Here is an 11,198-nt window from a genome sequence, read left to right as displayed (position 1 = left end):
TGTGTTGGAAAGCCTGCTGCAGGGATCTTCTGAAGGCCAGTGGCAAAGGCCAACACATCCCCTAACTTCAGCGTGCTTCCTCCATATGTAGGAAAAATGTGAGATCATTTTGAAGTCTACATAATGATAAAAGCATTAAAAGTCATTTGACTGTTTAAGAGATGAGTATGATAATATTGCAGACTTGGATAGACAGTATACCAATGTTTCTGAAATGGGGGTACACTTATCTCTGTGGAAACTGGAAATCTAGAAATGTGATTTTATAAATGTGTCTTTTTTCACTGATACTCAAAACGGATTAGATTTTCATCCAGCAACTACTGAAAGAGCTATAACCTCTAAAAATAATTTAAATGATTCTTGATGTTTCATTTATGTTCTGCCTCTACCGGACTATACATAATGGACGATTAAAGCAGTCTTGCTTACTTGAACTTTATTACATCCAGGCATCCACTCTCTGCCTTGTACATTACTGAACTGGTCCGCGAGTGCGGTGTCACATAGAAATCCGTCCCCCGTACAACTGTACTTATTTAAACAATCCTATTGTTACATCTTTCTTTTTCTTTTTTAAAGTTAGTCTCTTTCCTAAGGTATCAGTTCAAAACATCATTTTCATTTCTTTTTTCATTGTCCATACTCCAATCACTGAACATAGTCCGTCAGGTAGTGTGGCATGACAACTTGTCGACCTGACCTGGTGAACTTGTCTTGGTTCTGTACTGGGCCATCTGGCCGTACGGCCGCCTCAGTCACTGTTGGTGTGGGTGCGTTTCGTGTTGGTGTGAGCACGGTGTGATTATGTCTGAGGTGACGACGATTTCGTCTCACAACCCCTCCTGACTCTAACTGCACCTCATATGATCTATGGCTCACCTGCTGGACCACTCTCGCTGGTCTCCAGCTCCTGTGTGTGTCACCTGGCTGTACTCTCACACTGTCCCCTCTTTTCAGAGCGTCCATGTCTTTTGCTGTGCGGTTGTAGTACTTTTCCTGTCTCTGTCTGTTGTGTTTCAGTCCCTGTTCGTTGTGTGTTACCTCTGGCTTCAGCAGAGTGTCCTTTGTGGGAAGCAGGGTCCTGGTCCTCCTGCTCAGGAGTCTCTGTGCCGGGCTTGTGTTGAGGCCCTGGCTCGGTGTGTTGCGATGATCTAACATGGCCAAATACGGATCCTGTCTTGCTGCTGCAGCCTTCAGCATCAGGTGCTTGGCTGTCTTTACCGCTGACTCCGCCTTCCCATTACTCTGCGGGTATCCTGGCGACGATGTCCTGTGTTCAAAGCCCCACTTCTGGCTGAAGTGCTGAAACTCTAGAGAGGCATACTGGGGTCCGTTATCCGAGATAACAGTGTCAGGAATCCCTTGTCGTGCAAAGTGGGCCTTGAGTTTTCTGATCACTGTATTGCTCTTAGTGTCAGGTAGATAATCAACCTCCCAAAAGTTTGAATAATAATCTACTGTTATCAGATAGTCTTTATTGTGAAAGGAGAAAAGGTCTGTTCCCACCTCGGCCCAGGGTCTGTTGGCCATGGAATGTGGGTGTAGTGTCTCTCTTCGTTGCTTTGGGTCCACTGACCTACATACAGTGGGGCAAAAAAGTATTTAGTCAGCCACCAATTGTGCAAGTTCTCCCATTTAAAAAGATGAGAGAGGCCTGTAATTTTCATCATAGGTATACCTTAACTATGAGAGACAGAATGAGAAAAAAAAATCACATTGTAGGATTTTTAATGAATTAATTGGTAAATTCCTCGGTAAAATAAGTATTTGGTCACCTACAAACAAGCAAGATTTCTGGCTCTCACAGACCTGTAACTTCTTCTTTAAGAGGCTCCTCTGTCCTCCACACGTTACCTGTATTAATGGCACCTTTTTGAACTCGTTATCAGTATAAAAGACACCTGTCCACAACCTCAAACAGTCATACTCCAAACTCCACTATGGCCAAGACCAAAGAGCTGTCAAAGAAGACCAGAGACAAAATTGTAGACCTGCACCAGGCTGGGAAAACTGAATCTGCAATAGGTAAGCAGCTTGGTGTGAAGAAATCAACTGTGGGAGCAATTATTAGAAAATGGAAGACATACAAGACCACTGCTAATCTCCCTCCATCTGGGGCTCCACGCAAGATCTCACCCCGTGGGTTCAAAATGATCACAAGAACGGTGAGCAAAAATCCCAGAACCACACGGGGGGACCTAGTGAATGACCTGCAGAGAGCTGGGACCAAAGTAACAGAGGCTACTATCAGTAACACACTATGCCGCCAGGGACTTAAATCCTGCAGTTCCAGACGTGTCCCCCTGCTTAAGCCAGTACATGTCCAGGCCCGTCTGAAGTTTGCTAGAGGGCATTTGGATGATCCAGAAGAGGATTGGGAGAATGTCATATGGTCAGATGAAACCAAAATGGAACTTTTTGGTAAAAACTCAACTCGTCGTGTTTGGAGGAGAAAGAATGCAGAGTTGCATCCAAAGAACACCATACCTACTGTGAAGCATGGGGGTGGAAACATCATGCTTTGGGGCTGTTTCTCTGCAAAGGGACCAGGACGACTGATCCGTGTAAAGGAAAGAATGAATGGGGCCATGTATCGGGAGATTTTGAGTGAAAACCTCCTTCCATCAGCAAGGGCACTGAAGATGAAGCGTGGCTGGGTCTTTCAGCATGACCATGATCCCAAACACACCGCCAGGGCAACGAAGGAGTGGCTTCGTAAGAAGCATTTCAAGGTCCTGGAGTGGCCTAGCCAGTCTCCAGATCTCCACCCCATAGAAAATCTTTGGAGGGAGTTGAAAGTCTGTGTTGCCCAGCGACAGCCCCAAAACATCACTGCTTTAGAGGAGATCTGCATGGAGGAATGGGCCAAAATACCAGCAACAGTGTGTGAAAACCTTGTGAAGACATACAGAAAACGTTTGACCTCTGTCATTGCCAACAAAGGGTATATAACAAAGTATTGAGATGAACTTTTGTTATTGACCAAATACTTATTTTCCACAATCATTTGAAAATAAATTCTTTAAAAATCCTACAATGTGATTTCCTGGATTTTTTTTCTCATTCTGTCTCTCATAGTTGAGGTATACCTATGATGAAAATTACAGGCCTCTCTCATCTTTTTAAATGGGAGAACTTGCACAATTGGTGGCTGACTAAATACTTTTTTGCCCCACTGTATGTCACATTTGGAGATGAAGGTCTTGATCTCCTCATTCATTCCAAGCCAGTAAACACACTCCCTCGCTCGCCTCAGACATCCTTCTACTCCCAGGTGAGAGGAGTGGATCCTGTGAGTGAGGTCCACCCTGAGTGCGTCAGGTATCACAGCTCTGTCACCTCGGAACACTATGCCGTCCTGGAAACTCAGTTCATCTTGGAAAGTGTGGTAGTGTCTGATGTCACTTGGTAAGTCATTTTTTCTCTTGGGCCACCCTGACAGTATTCTATTTGCTACACTCTGTAACTTCATGTCATCTTTCGTTGCAGCCCTGATGGCGCTCAGCCTCTCTGCTGAAATGGGTAGGTAGCTGACCATGTTCACAGTCTCTATATCTGTCTCACTCTCTCCCTTAGTGCTCTCCGGTAAGTACGCTCTACTCAGTGTGTCTGCCAGAGCTGGGCAGTATTTTAACTACATGTATTTGAAATACGTATTTAAAATACTTTTCAGTATTTTGCATTTTGTATTTTTACAAGATTGGAAAAAATGAAATGTAGTTTGTATTTAAATACTTTGAGGTGCTGTATTTGGGTATTTTAAATACAAAAATACTTTGCAAAAAACCTTTTTTTTAAATCAGTAAAACTAAGCGAATCACCAGAGATCTTTGGGTCAAGACGTAAATCACGTGACACGCCCAATCGAGACTTGAATGCGACCATTTTTTCTCCGCGACGTCAGCAGTCATCACTACTACAGCAGTGAAGAGGACCTGCACCTACACGGCTCTGTTGCTGGCTTTTCGAGGCATGAAACAACACTAAGGTGAAATGTTTTGTATAAAAAAAATGCTACAGTCTTCCCACACACATTGTCAACAGAATTACACCATAAGCACTAGACTATTTTCGAGTGTTAGCTTTCTCTTGAATGATGAGTGTTTGATAGGCAGGGGTTGATAAATGACGGTCAGTCAAATTGCTTAGGTCAGCGAAATTGAGCAAGTTTCTTAGAGTGTAGCCTAGGTAGCTTATCAAATATAGACCAGAGAGGTCAAACATGAATGCTTGACTCGCAAAAGGTAAACTAGTACTAAACGTAAGATATGGTGATTAAATTAGTCACTCTCACTGAGGACAGTTAGGAGATCCAATTTTAAATTGGATGAAACGGTAGAGGAACACGGCCATATTATTTGATGTTAAACGAGAAAGGACCCGTTTCTATGACCCCCAATAAAACAAATAACGCCAGTTTTGTGTTTAAACCCGTAATAGCCCCTGTATCGGCCTAGTGATGTTGTAGGAGCCCTCGCAGGCATGTTCCCTCCCACGGCAAGACCTCGAGCTGGCGAATTCCTTTTCCACTCGGTACCAAATTCTATTACCAAACGAAAGAATGAGATAGGCTAAACTGGGCTCATAACAATGTTTTGAGCCCAGAACGATCCATAACTATAACCTGTCAATAAAGTACTTATTTATTTATTGTGAAAAAACGTGAGAAAATTGTGTTGTTTAGGGGCTTGGGCCACTTGACAAATGTCCATCATAGAGCAGTAGGCTAGGTCTAAGCATTTCTGAATAATATTAAGTCTTCTATGTTGATTCATACTAACTAATTATATGGAGATTCAGTTCCTGTTAGAGCTCCAACCAAAGCTAGGGAGGATCCTTGAAAACCCACTTTTATATAATCTTAAACTACACATTTAGCTTCTAAAATCATATTCACACTTGGCTTTTTTTTTTTTAATAGTCCATTAGAGACCAATACAGTAGGCTGTATTAAGCATTTCTAGGGCATATTATTTATTTTATATTTGTATTTATTGAAAACTAATTCAGTATCTGTAGATCACTAGATTTGGAGTCACTGCCTGTTATGGCGCATAGTAGTTAGTTTTGTGCATGGAGCTTAGCTCAGCTGTTAGCAGAGATGTCAAAAGTAAAAGTTAAAAAAAAAAGAAAGAAAAGAAACACAGTTTCCTTCCAACACAGGTAACTTATCTGAGTAACCAGTAGACCTGTGTACTTGTCTTACGATCAGCTGACTACACTGGTTGGATCAAGTTTGTGGTGGGTCCTTGTTAGATTGTTAGAAGTGTTTTTCAGTAACAACGCAGTCTATCTATCCCATTAGGTACAATGGAGTAAATGGTCTAACAGCTATGTAATAGGCTACCACGTGCTAGTGTTGTACTTACACCAGAAAATGTACTTTTACTTTTACTTTTGACACCTCTGGCTTTTAGTTTTTCCACTTCCAAACGCTTTATCATTAGTATCCTAGGTAATATTTCACTTGGCAGGTTAGAAGAGCCCTTTCATGCAAGTGCATATAGTAGTCAGTTTCGGATTTAATTGTTTTTCCTTTTTTTATGATGTGATTTAAGTGTGTGTCTGTTGAAGAGTAACTGACTAACAACTTTTTTTTTGACAATTTCGTTTGAAATAGAGGATGTCCCACTGAACTGAGATGAGTGACAATCATGATGATGAAGAGGCGTCAGGTGAGCCTCAAGCCACCACATCTTCAGAAGGTACCACTGGGCCTAGGTGTGCCATATTGGATGGGAAATTCTTCAAAGTAGTATCTCAAAATCCAAGTGGAAAGATAGAAGCTGAGTGTCAGCTGTGCACAACCAAGAAAGCCATTATTTGTGGCTCTTATCAAGCAACAACAAATTTCAAGACACATTTGAAAAGAAAACACCCAGAGAATCTACAGGAATTTGAAAATTACAAAAAGGAAAGTGCAAGTGGCCAGCAGAAGAAAGCCAAAACATCATTAAGGCAGACTCGTTTGTTTGACCATGCTAGCCCAACAATATCACAAAGTAAAGTCGACTCCCTTGTGAAATCCTTTGTTGTCAAAGGAATGCACTCATTAGCCACCGTTGAACAAACAGAATTCATCGAGCTTGTGCAGGGACTTCACCCAGGTGCCAATGTAATGTCCAGACGGACACTCGGACGACGGATTGATGAAGAATTTGCAACAAAAAAAGCATTCCTAAAAGAGACGCTTAAAAATGTTCGCCGTGTTTGTACAACAGTGGATATTTGGTCAACAAAGAAAACCAGTTATTTGGGAGCAACAGTACATTGGATCAATGGAGACACGCTGGAAAGGCAGTCAGCCGCTCTTGCCGTTAGGCATTTTCCCAGCCCCCATACTTATAACCGAATAGCAGAACTGTTGGATGAGATTCACACAGAATATGGGCTGTCTTCAGACACCATTGTGTCTACAGTTACTGATAATGCATCCAACTTTGCAAAGGCCTTTAAAGAGTTCAGTGTCACTGGAAAAACAAATGACCCAGATGAAGTTGAAGAGCTGGACGATGAGCTGTCCTTCCTGGTCATAGATCCTGAGAGAGAAGAAGCATCTGAGTGTTCCATCATTTTACCACCACACCTCCGGTGTGCGACACATACTCTGAGTTTAATCTCAACTACTGATGTCAAGAAATCGATCACTAGCAATGCAACTCTCAGCAGGCTGAATCATTCAACGATGGCGAAGTGCTCAGCATTATGGACAGCATCTGGCAGACCAAAGAGTGCTGAAACGCTAGGCAAAGTAATCGAGCAGCAACTCAAGACACCCTGCATTACAAGGTGGAATTCTCTGCATGACTCCTTGAGTCAGTTGTCATTCTTGCGTGACAAGCTCCCTGATGCCATGACTGCCCTGCAACTTCCACCATTCAGGGAAGTCGAACTGGACTACATTGAGGAATTTTGCAGAGTGTTACGACCGATTGCCATCTCAATAGATCGGCTTCAAGGGCAATCTGCATGCTATTATGGTGAGCTGTTGCCAACACTTTTCACCATTCAAGCCAAGCTGGAGGATCTGCAAGCATCAAACTTGAGGTACTGCTCACACGTTCTTCAAGCAACCATAGCAGGGTTTAGGGATGTTAACGGTTAATCGACTATCGATTAATTGTCGAAAAGAATTTACTCGATTAAATTAAATTAATTGTGACTAATTGAACATTGTAATCTATGACCGTTTCCCACAGGACGTTCTTGAACGTGACCCGAGATTCTCGCGAGCTGCTAGAGCTAGACACAAACTTGAGGCGGCAAAAAAACTAAAACAAACAATGATGAGGCGGTCAAAACGGAGTGGAGTGTGGGAGCATTTTAGATTAATTAACGATGAAAAAGACGCACAATGCAAACTTTGCGGTGCTACATTTAAATACAACAGCTCTACAAGTTCGTTAAGATACCACCTGAACAACTTGCATGTAACGTTAGCCATTCCGTCGCCTTCACAACCTACAATTGCTGCTGTGCTGGGAAGGCGAGTATGCGACCAAAGAAAAGCAGACGGCATTACTCAGAGAATTTGCGGGATGATTGAAAGAGATATAATGCCAATTAGCACCACCGAGGCCGAGGGATTTCGGGAGCTGATACAATTCATGGAGCCAGGATATAACATCCCTTCGCGAGCGACTGTGACTTCCAACTTGGAGGCACGCTACGAAATTAAGAAGGCTAAGCTAAAAACATGTTTGTCCGCGGCTAATGTGGCTCTGACGACGGATTGTTGGACAGCACTGACTACAGAAAGCTACATCACGATTACTTGCCACTATATTGAAAACGACTGGCAGGTAAAGTCGGCAGTCCTTCTTACGGAGAGCTTATCCGAGAGACATACAGCTGATAATTTAGCTGCCAAACTGAACCAGGCTGTGGAGTCATGGGGACTCACCGGCCGTGTAGTAGCCTGTGTGCACGACAACGCTCGGAACATTGTTTCAGCAAACAACCCCGCACGAGTCAGTTGGAAGTCAGTGTGTTGCTTTGCTCATACTTTAAATCTGGCCGTCAATGACGGATTCGCTGCTGCTGGTGTCAACCGAGTAATTGGAGCTGCTGGCAGGCTGGTCAAGCACTTCAATCACAGCACACCAGCAACGAAAGCGCTAGAAGCAAAACAAAGACAAATGCAGCTACCAGCTCATCGGCTCATTCAGTCCTGTAAGACCAGGTGGAACTCTGTACATGCGATGTTTGGCAGACTCGTAGAACAGCGATGGGCCGTGTGTGCTGTGCTATCAGACCGCTCAGAGACCAAGCTTTCAGATGCGAGGACGCTGGAGTTGAGAGACGACTTCTGGCAGCTTATGGAGGACATAGCGCCAGCACTAGAGGCTCTCCAATGTGCTACTACTGTAATGTCAGCAGAGGCGGAGGTATCCATATCCAACACGTACCCCATCACATTTAGTCTGATTAACACGCATCTCAAGATGGCAAATGGAGACAGCAACAGAGTGGCGGAATTCAAATCTAAAGTGCGCACTTCGTTGGGGGAACGGATGAAGGTAAGCTATGGCCATTAATTAATTAAACTCTTCGATCACATTTGAGCTATATAACAGATTATGGGGTGAATCACTTATCACCAACACATTGTCACAGTGTAAACTGCGTTTTTATGCAGTTGTACCCTTGTCATGTCAAACCTTATTAAATAAAACTCTAATGCTAGCTTTCTCCTTTATTTAATTTTAACAGGTTGAGTCTGAAGACCTCACATCAACAACACCAATGATAGCAACGATGCTGGACCCACGGCATAAGCACCTGGGATTTCTAAGCCCAGCAAGCAGGATCTCAGCTAATACCAAACTGCTTGAACTGGCTATGGAAGAACATGTGGACTCCACATCAACAAATGAAGCCACCACTGGAGATGATGTGCCAGTCCAGGGAGCTACACTTCAGAGACACACTTCTGCTATGACTCTTCTACTGGGTGAAAACTATACCACCAGCAGCAACGATGACATTAAAGAGGAAGTGGACATGTTTCTGAAGGATGCCTCACCACTCCTTGATTCCAGTCCCACAGAATGGTGGAAAGTCAATGAAGGAAGATTTCCGAGGCTGGCAAATGTGGCACGACGATATCTGTGCATACCGGGCACGTCTGTCCCATCAGAACGTGTATTCTCAGCAGCTGGCCTGACTGTAAACAGGCTGCGCACACGACTTACTCCTGACCACGTTAATATGCTTATTTTCTTGAACAAAAATAGAGGGGTCTAGGTCAGGAGCCTATTCAAAACACATTGAGACAGGAATGTTTTTGTTTCAGGAGAGGTAGCCTATATCTTCATTTGACTGTTCTAAGGGTCGCCCTCTAATGTTACTGTCACCTTCCTCAGGGATGATTTAAGTTGTGTTCAGAATATATTTGAAGTTTCCAGGGCTAGTTATCTTACTGTTACCTTTCTCAGACCAAAGGGGATTATAAATGCTGCTAATGTTTCAAGTTTTACATATGTAGTTAACCAGATTATAATGTGTAGGCTTAATATTGTGTAGGCTAGGCCTACCCATATTGTTTAGATTTCTATTTAAAATTAATTTTATTTTGCTTAATGTTTCACATGCGAAAGGTGAGCCAGTGCACAATTATTTTGTTATGTATTTTAATTTTCTGTGCTTAATGTATTTTGTTAAACTACATAAATGCCATTATCTGCACATTATCCTAACTGGTACAATAAAACATCAATTGTGCAATATAGCATGCATTTTTATTCAGTAAATAAGCAATATTTAGCTTTTAATGTTAAAGACACTATTGATACACTGAGAAATTTACATTCTCAGGAAAAAAGCCGTTTATATCAGTTAATCGTTAATCGATCGATAAGGTCAATCAACTAATGATTAATGAATTAATCGATAATTTGCATCCCTAGCAGGGTTCAAAAAACGCTTCCACAATTTTCTGATGCTGGAGCATGACGTGAATGAGGCCATCCTGGCAACCACAACACACCCATACTTTAAGATGAGGTGGTTACCCCAGAGGTTGGCTTCTGAGAAGAGGCGAATACAGCAACTGATGCTGCACTCAGCAGACGAACTCGGACTTCTCTCAGAGAGTGACGGGACCACACCGAGCACAGAGGAGAATGACGAATTCTTTGTGTTCACTGATCAAGGTGAGAAGAATTTCTTTACACTTTAAAATACTTAATTATGTAATTTACAATAGCATGTTTTACCTTTTGGTGACAATTTCAGTATTTATACTTTGAAGAATGCATTATTTGGTCCTCGGGGGGGAGTTTGTGCTAGGTATTGCTATGTCCCTGTCTGATTGTTGTCTATCTGTCTGTTTGTCCATGCATAGTGTCTGGCAGAGGCCAGCTTGCCATCTCTGATTGCTCTTGTTTTTTTTCTGTTGTCTTCAATCTCTACAGGAACAGTCAACCAGCTGGAGGCCGAGGCCTTGCCCAGCCACAGCAAGGCGGAACTGGAGACCCTTCATTTTTTGGAGGATCCCAGAAAAGACCTGGCTTCACTAAATGCATACCCTTTGATGAAACAGCTTTTTGTGAGATTTAACACAACCCTACCATCCTCAGCCCCGGTTGAGCGCCTGTTTTCTTTTGCTGGCTTAGTGAACCGGCCTCACAGAAGGTCATTAACACCAGATATGCTGGAGAAGTTGGTTGTCCTGAAGAACAACTGATCTGTTTTTCTGTTTAATATGGATAAAATAAAATGGATTTGAATGTAGCGTTAGCTGTCTCCTTTTTTATTTATTGTACATTCCTCAGTTTACAGACAGTATTCAATACAGGCATTATCTCGCGTGTATTTTTGTATTTTCAAAATACAAAATACTTGTATTGTATTTAAATACATTTTCCAGACCAGTATTTTTGTATTTTATTTTGATACATTTTTTGATCAAGTATTTGTATTTTGTATCAAAATACTTTATGATGTATTTGTGCCCAGCTCTGGTGTCTGCTAGTAGCATATCCTTGCCTGGAACATATGTTACATTAATATCATACTGCTGCAGTCTGAGTAGCATTCTCTGCAGTCTCTTAGGTGCACTAAGTAATGGCTTCCTGTGTATATTCTCAAGGGGCTTGTGGTCGCTTTGTACTGTGACTTCCCTGCCATAAGTATACTGATGGAACTTTTCCATCCCAAATACTATTGCTAAACATTCTTTTTCTATTTGGGCA

General features: G+C 42.4%; 1 long non-coding RNA gene across 1 annotated transcript; it reads left to right on the top strand.

The window, feature by feature from the left end:
- The first annotated feature begins 9,914 nt into the window (after positions 1-9,914).
- LOC134877088 (uncharacterized) lies at positions 9,915-10,743 on the top strand. Its single transcript, XR_010167525.1, has 2 exons — positions 9,915-10,157; positions 10,419-10,743. It is a non-coding gene; the product is annotated as an uncharacterized LOC134877088 (long non-coding RNA).
- The last annotated feature ends 455 nt before the right edge of the window (positions 10,744-11,198 follow it).

Source organism: Eleginops maclovinus, chromosome 15, assembly GCF_036324505.1.
Source record: "Eleginops maclovinus isolate JMC-PN-2008 ecotype Puerto Natales chromosome 15, JC_Emac_rtc_rv5, whole genome shotgun sequence".
In the NCBI taxonomy this organism is placed as follows: Eukaryota; Metazoa; Chordata; class Actinopteri; order Perciformes; family Eleginopidae; genus Eleginops; species Eleginops maclovinus.
Note: the sequence above shows the minus strand (reverse complement) of the source record. Positions and strands in the feature narration are given on the sequence as shown.